This window comes from Pygocentrus nattereri, chromosome 8 (genome assembly GCF_015220715.1).
Source record: "Pygocentrus nattereri isolate fPygNat1 chromosome 8, fPygNat1.pri, whole genome shotgun sequence".
NCBI lineage: Eukaryota > Metazoa > Chordata > Actinopteri > Characiformes > Serrasalmidae > Pygocentrus > Pygocentrus nattereri.
In genome coordinates this window covers 15,370,990-15,384,970 of record NC_051218.1, presented here as the reverse complement: position 1 = coordinate 15,384,970, position 13,981 = coordinate 15,370,990, and the positions used below count along the sequence as shown (strand labels likewise).

Below are 13,981 nucleotides of genomic sequence, written 5' to 3'. Positions count from 1 at the left end.
CAAAGAAGCACATAATGAAGAATATAGCTGAAACCTTGTTTATGAGCTTAAGTCTTAGGCAGTAATTGGTGATTTAGCACAAAAAGACCTTTGATAATGTCATCCTTTGCTTTAGTGAAGGACAGAGGAAATCTTGTGTTGGCCTCCACTGCAGAGCAGCAGTAGTTCTCAGACATTTGTGTAAAAGCATGCTGTAAAGTGATACTTTGGGCAAAAATCGGATTGATACAATTGTCCCCTCACTTTATGCTATTCCAGCGAATATGTTTGGGCAGTTGTTAGTCAGTAACCTACTCCCCTCTTTCCACCTCAAAAGGCTATAGCAGTCACTTGAACTGTATATATTAGAATGCGGTTTGTCTGCATGAGGTCTTTTTTGCCTGATAGCAAGCCAAACATTTTAAGAAGCAGTTATTCAGAAGCCTATATACCTCATCTGATTTACCTCACAGAATATCTGCAAAGAATTGGCAACTAGTTTACAAGGTGTGATCTAGAACAGAATCAAACATTAGGCTGTGGCATAAAACTCAACAATTGTGTTACAAAGTTTTGGTTAGCTGCAAATATATGTTAAACATGGTGTTATATCTTGTATATAAACCTTTAGCAGGCTTTCAGTTGGCTGACATATGGCAGTGCTGGCTGGGAAGAATATGGGGAAAGAATGGGGTCCCTTCACATTCGGCTGCATGCATGTGGGCCACTTCAGGCCCAGCAAGCGTTTTGATTCTGGACCAGATCTAGCAGCCAGATCTGGGCCGGAAAAACTGCTAGAATCATGCCAGATCTGGATCAGAACTATTTGCTAGTTGGAAAAGAAGAGACCTGAACACTCGAGCAGAGGGCTGAAGATGGCTGCTTTGTTGCTTTATCCTTCTTTGTGTTCACACATGAAAGTAATTCTAACAGAACAGCACTGTTAATATTAGTTGTGTAACCTATGTCGTCTAACTAATACAGGGTGTTTTCGGACTAATTAATTAATAATCAAAACTTAATTTAAATCCATCTTTCTGATATTTCTCTTCACATAAATATTACTGTTTTTTTTCTGTTATGCTCTGTTGTGGTACGAATAAGCATTTACAAGTCAAACGGTTTCTAGTGTGAAAGTATACCAGAAGCAGTGTGACCCGGACTGTGGAGTGGAATGAAAATGCTGCTGGACTGTTTATGCAGGTTTCTAATGAATAATATTCATGATAAGCAGGAAAAACAGACAGAAAGGAAAAACTACACTTACTGCAACCAAACTAGTCCTGTGACATCGCACTGAATTAAAATGGAAGTTTGTTGTTTAACAAAATAAATACCACATCTAAATTATATCTAAAAGACTAAACATCTTATCTTTAACTTTTGCTGAAGGCTCAGTGAAGCCCAGACCAACTGAGGTGGAAGAGGTTTTTAAATATTATTTATTACACATTCCAATTTCAGGTGAAATGTTATTTATAAATGTTCTTTACTGTAAATACAATAAACATTTTTCTTTGTTTTCCTAAAATGCTATTTTTTTTCTTTTTTAAGGTATTTTAATACCTAATTTATGCGGCAGTCTGCATGATGCTAACTGATGTGCATAAGCTTCATTACTTGTTAGCTACATCAGCCTCACAGAAAAACTAAAGAGGCAAACGTTGGATGCCAAACCTGTGTTGACTGATGGACTCCATCTGGATTAAGAGTGTGTAAATTAAAATTTTCACTCAACATTCGCTTTAAACCTCCCTGCTCAATGTGGGAACTATCGGCGTCTAGCAGCCCTACTGTTAAGGTCTCTATGGGAATGTAACAAGCTGAATGGTCATCACGACTGGAACGTCATTTCCCACACACAGAGGCAAAACACATCAGATGAAAGCGATGCTAACTGGCATCATGTTCCATTTAAAAAGAAAAAAGAAAAATCCCAAGATTGGGCACAAACTTTCCCAGGATCCCCCTGGCTGATTTCTTCAGAGGTATGTGGCTTTGCTTTTGTTAGCGCCATGGATAGATTTCCTCTCCCGAGCCCTGGAATCCAGCAGCCGGAGCGCAAGGCTACAATGGCGGCCTTTATTTGCTTCTTAAGGCACAGCGAGACACTCTTGCGCATGGGGAGCGAAACAGTGCAGTGACCCACAAGCTGTGGCCATGACCTGGCCAGGTTTGAAAGCAGCCACTCCAAAACCACGGGGGCTCAAACAGAGCCACTACAGAGCCGACACTTCTGGCACAGAGCGATGGTTAGCGCGCTAAGAGACTGACTTCATTGTAGCTAAATGGTATAAAGCTGAAGGTTTGACAGTGCCACTGACATTTAGCAAATCCCTTAATTAGACGACTTTCTCACGAGTCACTGGAGTCATTAATGTGACAGGAGGCCCAGAGAGGGGAGGAGGGCATATAACATCATCTTTGGGAGAAAATTAAGGGAGTTTAACCAACATGAAAGTCAGAGAATTAATGACTAACTTAACTTAATAGACGTGTTGGCATATGCTAATTGTATGCATCTGTAACCTTTCCAGCCAAATGCAAATAATCCATCTCCCATTCATAGCCTCTGAGCAGAGAGGGGACAAATCAGCAGCTGGAGATTCATGCCAGTGGAGCAGGGCAATTAGTTCTCTTCTCAGATCAAGAGCTTTTCTTCTGAGCAAGTCTGTATGACTGAGGAAAAGCAGGCGCCGCAATTAGCTTATGGATATTGTCTTAGGCCTGCGAATATCTATAATGGAATCAATGACCTCAGATGTGCTGCAATATGCAAAAACTGCTGAAGTCTTAATCAGCAAAATTAACATTTGTGGAAGGAGAGGTAAAAGGCTGATGGACCAAATGCAGATTGCCACATTGCATAGTTTGAAAGCATAATGAAATATGCATGATGAGAAAGATGCAAATAACTTTGCTTGTTAGAGCTCCAGCTCTGGCATCAAGGCACCACCCTCGCAAAGACCTGTTTGAAAATCTAGGCCATTTTCATCAAGAGCGAAATATAACAGCAGGTTGGAACAAGAGAGAAAACTAATTTTGCAGAGGACACAGCAATTGACATTGATGGAATAAAAAAAGAAACTCAAACAAGATCTTGAGACACAGATAACTGCATTTCTAAGGGGAAACCAAACTAAATTGGTATTATGACATCCTTAAAATCAAATATGAGACAAAATGTCTCTAAGGAGAAACAGGTGGCTTGAGGAAACATTGCTAAAAATATTCCTAAATGATTACTGGTTTGAAGGAGAAGACTTCAATTAGTGAATTTAAACTCGGAAAAAGTTTATTTATCTGATTAAAAAAAAACAGTTCTTTTAAGAGCAATCTATTACAAGTTTCTTTATGGAACCATAGGAAGACCCGTTTGGCACCTTACTCTTTAGGGTGTATGGACAACCAACCATGGTACCAACAGCACTGTGCAAAAGTTAGAGGCCACTCTTCAGTTGAAACTTACAGTAAGTACAATTTAATCATTTTTCAGTATCAGGAAAAACCTGAAAACATACATTTTTATTATTATTATTATTATTATTATTATTATTAAAATGATTATTTTATATTTGGTGTCCACCTTTTATTTTTATCATTCTTTTTGGAAGACCAGTTTTTCTTTTTTCAAAGAATTCTGCAGGGATATTCTTCCCACAAGGCTCAATTTTAGTCTTAGAAGTTGGCTTCATTTCTACTTCTCACCATCCAGTTAATTCCAAACACATTCAGTGATAATGAAGTCTGGACTCTGGGGTGGTCAGTCCACTGTTCTGAAAACACCAGTAACTTTCTTTGATTTGCAAAAGTTCCTATTCCTAAAAGTGTCTATTTCCTTTTTTCAGTAATGACTTCTTGACAGCTACACATCATTTCAGACTCATAAGCATTCAGTTGTCTTCTCACAGTGGGTGCCCCAATGTAACTGCTGCACCATTTAAGGTGGATTGACAGACACCTGTGGATTTTTTCAGATCTGAAGCAAGAGTGGAGCTTGATTTTCTACTCAAAGACAAATACTTGAAGGGCTGTTTATCTGTCTATCTAGTCACATATTCTCTGTTATCTATTTTGCAAATGAATTACTGAACGGCCACTTTGACTAAAAAGTAAATAAATGAAGGGTGGTCTGTATGTTGCTTCTAATCCCACATTTGGTGCATGCTGTTTTACATCACTATTGGTTAAATAATCCTTGGGAGGTCATCCTCTCTCTGTGTCTTGCTCTCTCTAAAACAATCTGTCATTATAACTGCAGTCTGGACAATGCAAACCCTGCTGTTAGGCATGCGAGTTTCTCAGTAGACAAAACAATGAGTAGAACAACATTGTGGGCTGTTTAAGTTGTCCCTGTAGGAGAATTACAACACTCTTAACATCTTTGCTATTTTTATCAGCCGGGACAGGACACGTTTGACCCACTGCTGTAAAAAATTCATGACAGGCCTCCTGTCTGGTCCGGCCTGGTGCTGCGCATTTACTGAAACTGACACAATGGAGGTGTGAGACCTCAAGGCACTGAGCAACTTTTACTGACACCGTACTGACTGTGGGGTTCCATTTGTGTGCATGTAGGCTGCTGCTGCCTATGAAAAATGCAATTCAAGCCCCTTAATGAGCTCTATTCGTCAGTATCCTCTGTCAGGACCAAAGAAGCAAGAGGCCAGTTAAGACAGCCATAGGCTAGCTCTGTCACACTGTTGGACAAAAAGACAAAAGCAGATGACAGGATGAGTCTTCCTGGAAGGAATTTTTTAAGGCCATCTCATGACCCTTCCTGACCTTGCCCCTCCTTCACCACCCACCACCAAACCTCCAACAGGGGGTCATTATGAGGTTCTTTATGGGTGGTGAGGTAAGTCTGATATTGTGTTGTGGTGTTGACAGTCACGCCATTCCTCTCAGCTTGGAAAAATGCCTCAGTATTCATCTAAGTGACAGTAATGTGCATTGTGGCTAATGAGCTTACAGCGGTGGTAATTATTTCAGCTGGAGAGAACTGACAAGGCATTTTCAGCTGTGTGCATAACAAGAAAATCAGAGAACAGTTCTCTCATGAGACAAACTGGCACAACATCTTGCCGGGGATCGTGCTACCGTCAACACTGCTAAGTTAACAGTGGAAGTTAACGCTGGTTTCTGGTGATCATCTGAGGAACACTAATACCATGCCACTGATGGATAATTCCTAATGATATAATAGAAATAAACTGTATAAGATTGTCTATTTGGAATAAATCATATAAGGTGATGTCTTGGTCTTGGATTGCATTAGTGGGGTGCTACTTGCTTTTGCACACAGCTCTGTTTAGATATCACATAGAGCAAGAACTGATAAGTGCTAGGGCTGCACAATACATCAGTCTTTAACTCATTATCACAACACAACATTGACTTTTGCAATACTGATATGCAAATGAGTGTTCTAGCCAGTAAACATATGTGCTATGAGCATCTTGACCAATACAAGTACCAGATGAGTGTGGATTTTATGATAAATCAGGTCTTTTATGTAATCCAACAGAAATGTATTATCCATCCATCCATCCATCCATCCATCCATCCATTTTCTAAGCCGCTTCTCCGTCAGGGTCGCGGGCAGAAATGTATTATTTTGGTCAAAATAGTTCAAGCCAGTCTTCAACCCCTTTAAGATCCCAGGCTTATTACTAATCAATGCTTATTATTCAGTAACTGCATGGACTCTAATGCAAGGTGGTTGATCGGTTATTAGGTTATAATTGTGTAATAAAACTTTGGGCCTGGCAGCAAACCCTGGCCTTTCAAGTAGTTAAAAAAGAATTTTACACATTTTTCAAATTCTTGCATAATTCCATTGAGATATCAACAAAGTTATTCAGAGTGGCTTGATGGGAAATGAAAGTGATGTGCCATTCAAGAGAAACTGGCCCACTTAGATTCTTTACCGTGATGGGTCGTGACGTCTACAACAAAAAAAGAACACCTTTCTCTCTTTTCCAAAATGAACAGTCACCAGTTTTTATTTGTAATGTTGATAATAGTAAAAGTTGTAAAACCCTTCCCATTCTCTATTCTACACAATGAATAGATTAAATAAAAAAGTCTTAGGCAAAAAATATCTTAAAACTATTGCTAAACAACGGCATCTGGCATCAGGCATTGTACACATAATAGATTTAGGTAGCATTAAGAGGCATTAAATGTTTTGGATGTTTGGTTCCAATCAGCACCACTGTGAAATATTCTGCCCACATATGTTTTGAAGCATTTCACATCAGACTACTCTGAATGATACTGTTTACATCTCAATGATTTAAGTATGCAGCACTTTTGAAAACTGAGTTGAATTTTCATGTCAGGTTCATTCATCAAATTATATATATATATATATATATATATATTGCAAAGGGTATTGCAATTACAATGCATCGCAATAAAACAGCTGCACTAGTATTTTGTCCACATTCTGCAGCTTTAATTACTGCTAGAATTATTAAACTCAGTAGACAAGTTGCTCCGGTAACAGTTTAGCATAATCACATTAATTCCATTCTGATGTCTGATCCTGCAGTAAGGGATCACTCTGAGATTCTTCACAGGTTATGCTTTTACACTGACAGCCATGGCAGGCAGTTGGGAAACCTCAGTTGTAAAATTCATGCTTGCCTTCACGTTACAACTGAAGTGGCACATCCATAAAGCTCTGCATGAATGACCCTGGTTAGCTTTCTGAATGCTAAAAATTAATATTATGTTAGAGTGCATTTGGTTGTCTGTGGCAAACTGTTCCCAGCACTCTTTTCCAACATGTGGCTCGGGGCAACATTAGACATTTAAGGTGAACTCTCACAAACCCACAACAGTTTCACTCTGGTAGGCCTCACACTCCAAATAGTGTCCAAAATAACACATCTCACCACGCCAGCACTATCAGCATGGTGATATTCTTTGAAACCTCTCTCTGAAAAAGCAAGACGAGTTCTGCGATTGCCTAGTGTGGTTACAGTAAAGCAGACTCCATTGAACCATCATTCAGTGAGTGCTGAATGTGTAAGGTGAAAACAATAAAAGAAAGTTTAAATCACCCCACTAAGTATAACTGAGGCACAATGAATGGTTCACTGGCAAGAGAGATAATGCCTCTGCTGACACTGAAATACTGACTAAGAGGCTGCTGCTAACTAAACCGTGGATTCTCTTAAATTCTCTCAGCTAATGTAGTAACACTACAGAGAACTCTGCTTAAACCTAAGATAATAAAGATGCTGAGTTTCTGCTCAGAAACCTGTAAGCTAACTTTGTTTTTTCTATGGTTTGGTAGTTCTTAGTGTGGTTTAATAGCTTTTGCTACAGGTTTAATAAATCACACACTTACAGCCTATAATTCACTTATCATTAAAATAAAACGGCTTAACCGTATGATTTAAGCCACCAGAGAACTGTTATTGCAGCTCTCCTTTACTGTTATTGTAGCAAAAGGGATCTAAAAAGATTCACTGAAGCAAAATATCTTAAAAATGGTGATAATAAGAACCAGGGGTTGTGATGCCTAAAATGCAAACATAGCCATTTTCATCAGTGAACCTTCATGAGTTTTTCATCTGTAATGCTTGTAAAATAGTGGAAAATATTTTTTAAAAACTTGTCTTTGGGGACTATTTTGCCTAACAACAGCTTGAGTTTTATATCTCAGGCTCTATATTTATAACCACTTCAAACAATAACTTTTTGTGAGGTAATGTCAGCTTTTAGAGGCCAGATGTTTGGATGGATGGATGGATGCTTGGTTCCTATCACCAGCTACTGTGGAAATGTCTGAAGTTTCCCTAGAAAGAAGCCACTGTGGACCACTCCGAATTATGTTTTCTTAACATATTAACAAAGTAATTTTGCAGACAAAAAATATGTGGGATTCTCCTTTAACTTTGATTTAAACAATGTGAAAATCATTCAAGTCCTCATGAGAGAAGGCTGTAGCACTTTATCTTTTCAATACGCACAACCATGGCTTAAAAAAATACTACCTTGTGCTGCTACAGAATGTTCTGAAGCCAGACAAAATGTTTAGACTGATACCGACATGGACTACACATTAAAGCAAAACACTCTAAAGATTAAAAAATAAATAAATCAAAGGTTACAAAACAAACATGATTTCTTCTGTGCACCTTAAAGCAACGAATGGTGCATTTTCTGACATTTAAATCATCAAATGATTGATTGGTGACCATGACAGATGACATCCGTCATCAGTCTGCTCAAGCCTAGTGACATTTTAAAGCCACTTCTTTCTATGCTCTCTGGTTAGCTGAGTTGAGAACATTTTTCTGCAATAGTTTTCAAAACACTTCATCTTCAACCTACACTTGTTGAGAGTACATGAAAAGATTTCACTTCCCCAACCATTTCTCCTTGGCCCCTTGGCACAGTAGAATAAATTACAGTGATGCCAATTACAAAAACTGTTAATCAATCAGCCCCAGGGCTGCACTTACGTAAAGCGTTTAGCTCTGCATGAACTCAAGACCCTCTAATTGAATATCAGACCCCTGATGAGGAGTTAACAGCATTAATGGGTTCCAGCCCTATCTCCTCCAGGATTCCTGGCATTGGGGGGACTGTGGATGGAAGACATATCTCCACGCTCTCTGCAGATACTCCCTCCAGCTCTTCCGCAACCCGCGTGAGACTGCCATCGCTGGGATAAGAATAGCAACTGCACAGCCCCGAGAAATACATTCAACACACCGGGTCAGCCATGGAAAATTACCTTCTGCACTTTCCAATATCAAGAAACTACTTTCCTCTTGGTGTTTTTAAGGACACCAGGGAGAAAAGTTGAGTGAAGGTCCCTGGAAGGCATCCACAGAACATTTTTCTTCCAATAAACATAATGAAAATGGAAAGCAAGCAGTATAAAGCTTGATTGCTGGTTTTATAAGTTTCTCAAATAACACTGGTCTTAAAATCATTCTAGAAAGCTGACAGGAACTTGAGAAGGGCCTAAATAAACAGGGGGACACATCTAAACCAAGACTGAGGAGATCATACTGTTTCCCCTCTTGGTATCTTGAGTGCATTATATGAGCCAGACAAGGCTAGGAGGGGGCTGCTGATGGATACCTAATGTCCTAATGCCAGGTACTTCCCCTCAGACAAAGCACATCATGCGAGCTGTCCAGCTCATTAAAATTCAAACAGTACCTCCCTCAGCAAACAAAGGATATGACAGATGGCTGTGGAGATAGCCACCAAGAAGTGCTTAGCATAGGACTATATCCACAGGGCCTAATCTGGGTGGAGCAGTGGCTGACGTGGAATCTACTGATGTGCATATGGTCCACGGGTAAACAAAGCGTGCAATAGATTCATACTCATTACGCCAACTATCTACACAAACCTTAATCCAAGTAGGCGCATGAGGATTGAGGTCACCCACCCTTTGGCTAAATATTAGGCCTTGAGGAAAAGCTGCCAACGCAGAGAATGGAAAGTCACATTTGACACAGCACTTACTGAAATGCAGACAGCATGAGCAGGGTAACTGTCACTTTATTTCTGTTGCTTTGGCCATGGCAGCACAGCTGGTGATGCAGGTGTTGGCCTCTTGTTGACATAACCTGTGGCTAGCAGAGTCATGTCTATGACAATGCCTACACATTCATAGAGCAATATGTAGAACTATGTAGCATTATGCTGAATAACTCATTTAAAAACAATTTACTGATGCCTTAGATGAACTTGACCAAAATACTTCATATGAAAATTTAATTCTATTCTATGCTATATTATACAACACAACCCTTATTATATCACCTGGCACTTTATTACTTTCTGCATGAGATGTAACCAAAGTCAGTCATTCAAAGTCATTTGATATGCATTGTAGAGACTATTGAACCAACACGTCTTCTGACCTTTTACATAAAATGTTGACAATGTTGAAAAATGTGGTGAATCTGATAGATAGATAGATAGATAGATAGATAGATAGATAGATAGATAGATAGATAGATAGATAGATAGATAGATAGAAACTTTGTGAGCAATCCAGTGAAAATACTTTGGATGAAACTGATTTGTTCAAAACACTTTCACCTCAAGCCCCCCCCCCCCTGTGGGTTTGGCGAGAAAAAGTGGGTGTTACCTGGGAAATCCACAGAGATTAGATGTGTGAAGTTGTAGAAGTTCAGACTGCGGCCAACAGATGAACTGACTCGGAGTCACCTGAAGTGACCTAGTTATAGGCGCACTGTCTTCTTCTTTCATCTGTTACACAGCATTACATCTGACTGCATGAAGAGAACTGACTTATGTGCTGCAGCAACATCTTACAGCAGTGGTCACCAACCCTAATCCTGGAGATCTACCTTCCTGCAGAGTCAAGTTCCCACCACAATCTGCCACATCTTCTCCAGCCGATGGACTTCTTTGAAGTTTTTAATTGGCCAGGTCAGATGCATTAGATAAAGGGGGCAGTAGACTGTTAGGTGCAGTTTGGAACAAAACCACTCAGGTAGGTAGATCTCCAGGAGGAGGGCTGGTGACCACTGTCTTAGAGTATTGAACTGACACTTTTAGAGCACACCTGGGTCCGGCTGGACACAGTAGGTGTGGATTCACCACCCATCACTAGATGATTACGCTGGAGTCAATAAAGGGGGGAAGATGCTGTTACGCAACTTCTACTTTGAAACTCAGCAGATATTTGTGTTTTAAAGCAACAGAAGAAACGTGGCTTCGGTAATCCGGTCATGTTTATGAAACGGCATGCATAAAAGATGGCAGCGAACGCGTAGTAGCCTACACGCGCGCGCACACATACGCACGAGGTGCAACAGCTGGGCGAGCCCACTTTCACCACCAAAGCACTGCAACGCAGTTACGCTGCTCCAAGACGAGAAAACAAGTGTCCGTATGCAGCCAAAGCTCGCCTACCTCACGCGCACAGGCGCTCCTCCAGTCAGTCCACAGCAGACGCACAGCTCGCGCTGCTCACGCGGCTTCTCACTACCGAAAGTTGAGCGTAATCGCGTGCTCACGCGCCTCCTCAGCTCCGGGAGTCCACGCGCTGCTGCTCTTGTGTAAAGGCTTCTTGAAAAGCTGCTGTCTCGCTCACTGAGCCCCGTGCGCGAGCGCTCGGCTATGGACCATATTCCCTCTCCGACTGGCTCCTAAAGTAAAGCACTCCCCGAGGACACGTGACCATCCCACGGGAAGAGATTTCACCCCCCCCCAACCAACCACTACCACCACGAAACACGCACAAACACACACCCTCCCCACGGCACTCTCCCCCTCGCGCGAGACACCCGGGATTCTTTCAGTCATTGCAGACTGGCTCCCGCAGTCATGCTCATGGTCAGCAGTGTGTTATTGTAGCTACGTGCTCTTTAATGGAATGTGCAGGGAGATCAGGACTGTGTGTGTGTGTGTGTGTGTGTGTGTGTGTGTGTGTGTGTGTGTGTGTCAGTGATCCTTTGCCACCAGAGTGTACATTTAGTCAAACCAGTGGCATTCTTATTAGATGCTCCATTAGCTGCCAGGTCAGGAGGGCTGCTAGTGTGCAGGCAGGGTTGTTTACACTTGGGTAGATTAAAAATAGAGCGCTTTGTTGTTCATTCACAAAAGGATGACTTCTATGACTTGCTTATGCCATTTTTATTGCTTATTTACATATTTCGAATGAATCAGAATCAGAATGACTGTATTCTCGGAAAAGAATGGTACGAAACTATCACTAGGGCAGTCCTCCTCTTGTCACTGGGCTGGTACCCTCAGGGGTACTTCTCAACACCTTTAGTCAGCGATGCTAATTGTACCCTAATCCTTTGAAATGATATTTTCAAGTTGTATTGTCTCCACACACCCCATCTTCTCTCCAGGCTTGTTATTCTGTTGTTCTCTTTTCAAACATTAGATTATGAAAAGGTACAAATGCATACTTTCCCGTTGGGAAAAGCTTTCTAACAGTGTATTTAACCATAGAAGGAATTTATCTTGGTGCATCTCAACAAATCAGCAGAGCAGAGAACGCCTACGTTTTTATTTCATTTTGAAATAACATTTTGCCATAACCTGCACTGACCATGGTTTATCCAAAATATGCCAAAACATCAACAGCAATATAAAGGCTTGTGGCAGGAATATTACATGAATACTCTTTAAAGGTCACCAGGAGGCAGGACTTTTAAACCTACCTATATGCTTAAACTAGTGTGTTGGGTGATATGACTAGTGTCCCATAGATTGTTGTTGGGTTGGGGGGGTTGAAGAGCACGTTATGTTGTAGTGCTGGAAATAGTAGTAGAGCAGTACGCTGTGAAGTTGATTAATGTTTTTTAGAAAATTTAAATCATTTCACAATTTCATGGGCCAGATAGGATTGACACATGGGCTCTAAAGGGATAAATAGAGTGAAATAAAAACACAGTAAACTGAACAGAATAAAAAAGAGGCCAGTGATAGAGATGTGTGCCCCACAGGAGCAAACACACAGCCAACAACATCACATCACACAATGAGAGTGCACGATATTTCAGGCTAGATGCTCTATCCAGCGTGTTCTGCTGAAACTCCCAATACCATTGTCAATAAATTATTATCAATAAAACCTTTAACACATCTCAGACGTGCAGTTTTTATTTCCACTGTTGGAAATTCCAATATTTCCATTGGTTTTCCTTTGACTTTACGCTTCATTATGCAAGTGGATTATTTTATGTCTAATCTCCTCAGAAACATCCCCCCTAGCCCTTTTAGATGCAAACAAGAGTTAAGATGTGTTTGGGTGCTGCTTGTGTAAATGCTAATGTCTTCTAAAGGGGAATGTAATGTCAGTGACACCTTTAGGGACACCTTTTGACTAACAGTACTAAATAATTCAAAGGTGTACTGTACTGTGCATAAAATCCTTATTATGGAACAATAACAGAAAAAAAATATGTTTCTAAGCTGTGTCTGTCTTTGAATAATGTTCCTTTGTGGAAAGACCATTACTGACTCAATCAAACTTTCAAATTCAAACCCAAATGTTAAACTGTTAAACTCATAAAAATGAGTTTCTAAGTGTACTTTCAGCGAAGCATGTTCCTAGTGTTCACATCCAGCATATTGTACAGTATACTACAGTATGAAGAGAAGTGAAATTGAGTGAATAAAATGTAAGAGATCATGTATTTGCAATAAAACACTGCAGAATTCACGTGGAACAGGAATGAATGCCACATTCCTGCAGTAGACCACATTGGACCCCTTCCATTACAAGCAGTTTTCAAAGTGGAAAATCTCTCCTTGGAGCTTTCACTCTCTGTTTCCCATTATATAACGACTCAGAGAGGACAAATGTTGCACAAGTATTTAGTACCACTGACTTTCTCAAACTTTGACATAAACAACTTGTGCTACCATTTGTCCCCTTGGAATGCATGACGCAGGCATGAAAGCTCTTTCAAAGTGAATTAGTTCCAGTGTATAAAATGCAGTAGGATATGACTCGGTGACACAGCACTGGCGGTTTGTGAAACTCAAGTGCAGCTGAGGGTGTAAATTTTGAGGACCTAGCAGAGTGCATGAAAAATTTGGAATGGCAATTACTGTGGGAGGGAGATTCCAGCCCGAGTAACTTCACGCTCCACACTGTGCATTAAAGATAATACCCTCCATGATGGAACGCTATTACTGACTGAGTCAAATATTCTGCTTAAGCTAAACTACAGCTCCCAGCACTCGCTTAAAGCCCACATACTGGTGATCACATCAGCATTCATGCTCAATGTCTCTGATAATTCCCACATCGCCTGATTTCATGCACATACATGCCATGTAAAGTAAACAGATGAGATGTAAAAATAGAGTAATGTCAAAGTCAAATGAAAGGGCAGGAAGGGCTTAAACAGTAAACAGACTGCAGTCTCATGAGGCGTGTTTGCATGGGATAATTTCTCCTTTTATCCTATTCTGAGGGCTTTTAAGGATCATTATAAATATGCATTAAGTAGCATTACTCAGTCAGAAG

The 13,981-nt window shown here is 40.5% G+C and overlaps 1 protein-coding gene across 2 annotated transcripts in view; it reads right to left on the bottom strand.

Moving 5' to 3' along the window:
- Positions 1-11,166, bottom strand: part of mid2 (midline 2) — a 154,852-nt gene extending 143,686 nt beyond the window's left edge. For both annotated transcript variants that reach the window (XM_017689955.2, XM_017689957.2), the window contains exon 1: positions 10,903-11,166. The gene's annotated coding sequence lies outside the window, so the exon portion shown is untranslated. The remainder of the gene's footprint in view (positions 1-10,902) is intronic.
- Between the last annotated feature and the right edge of the window lie 2,815 nt (positions 11,167-13,981).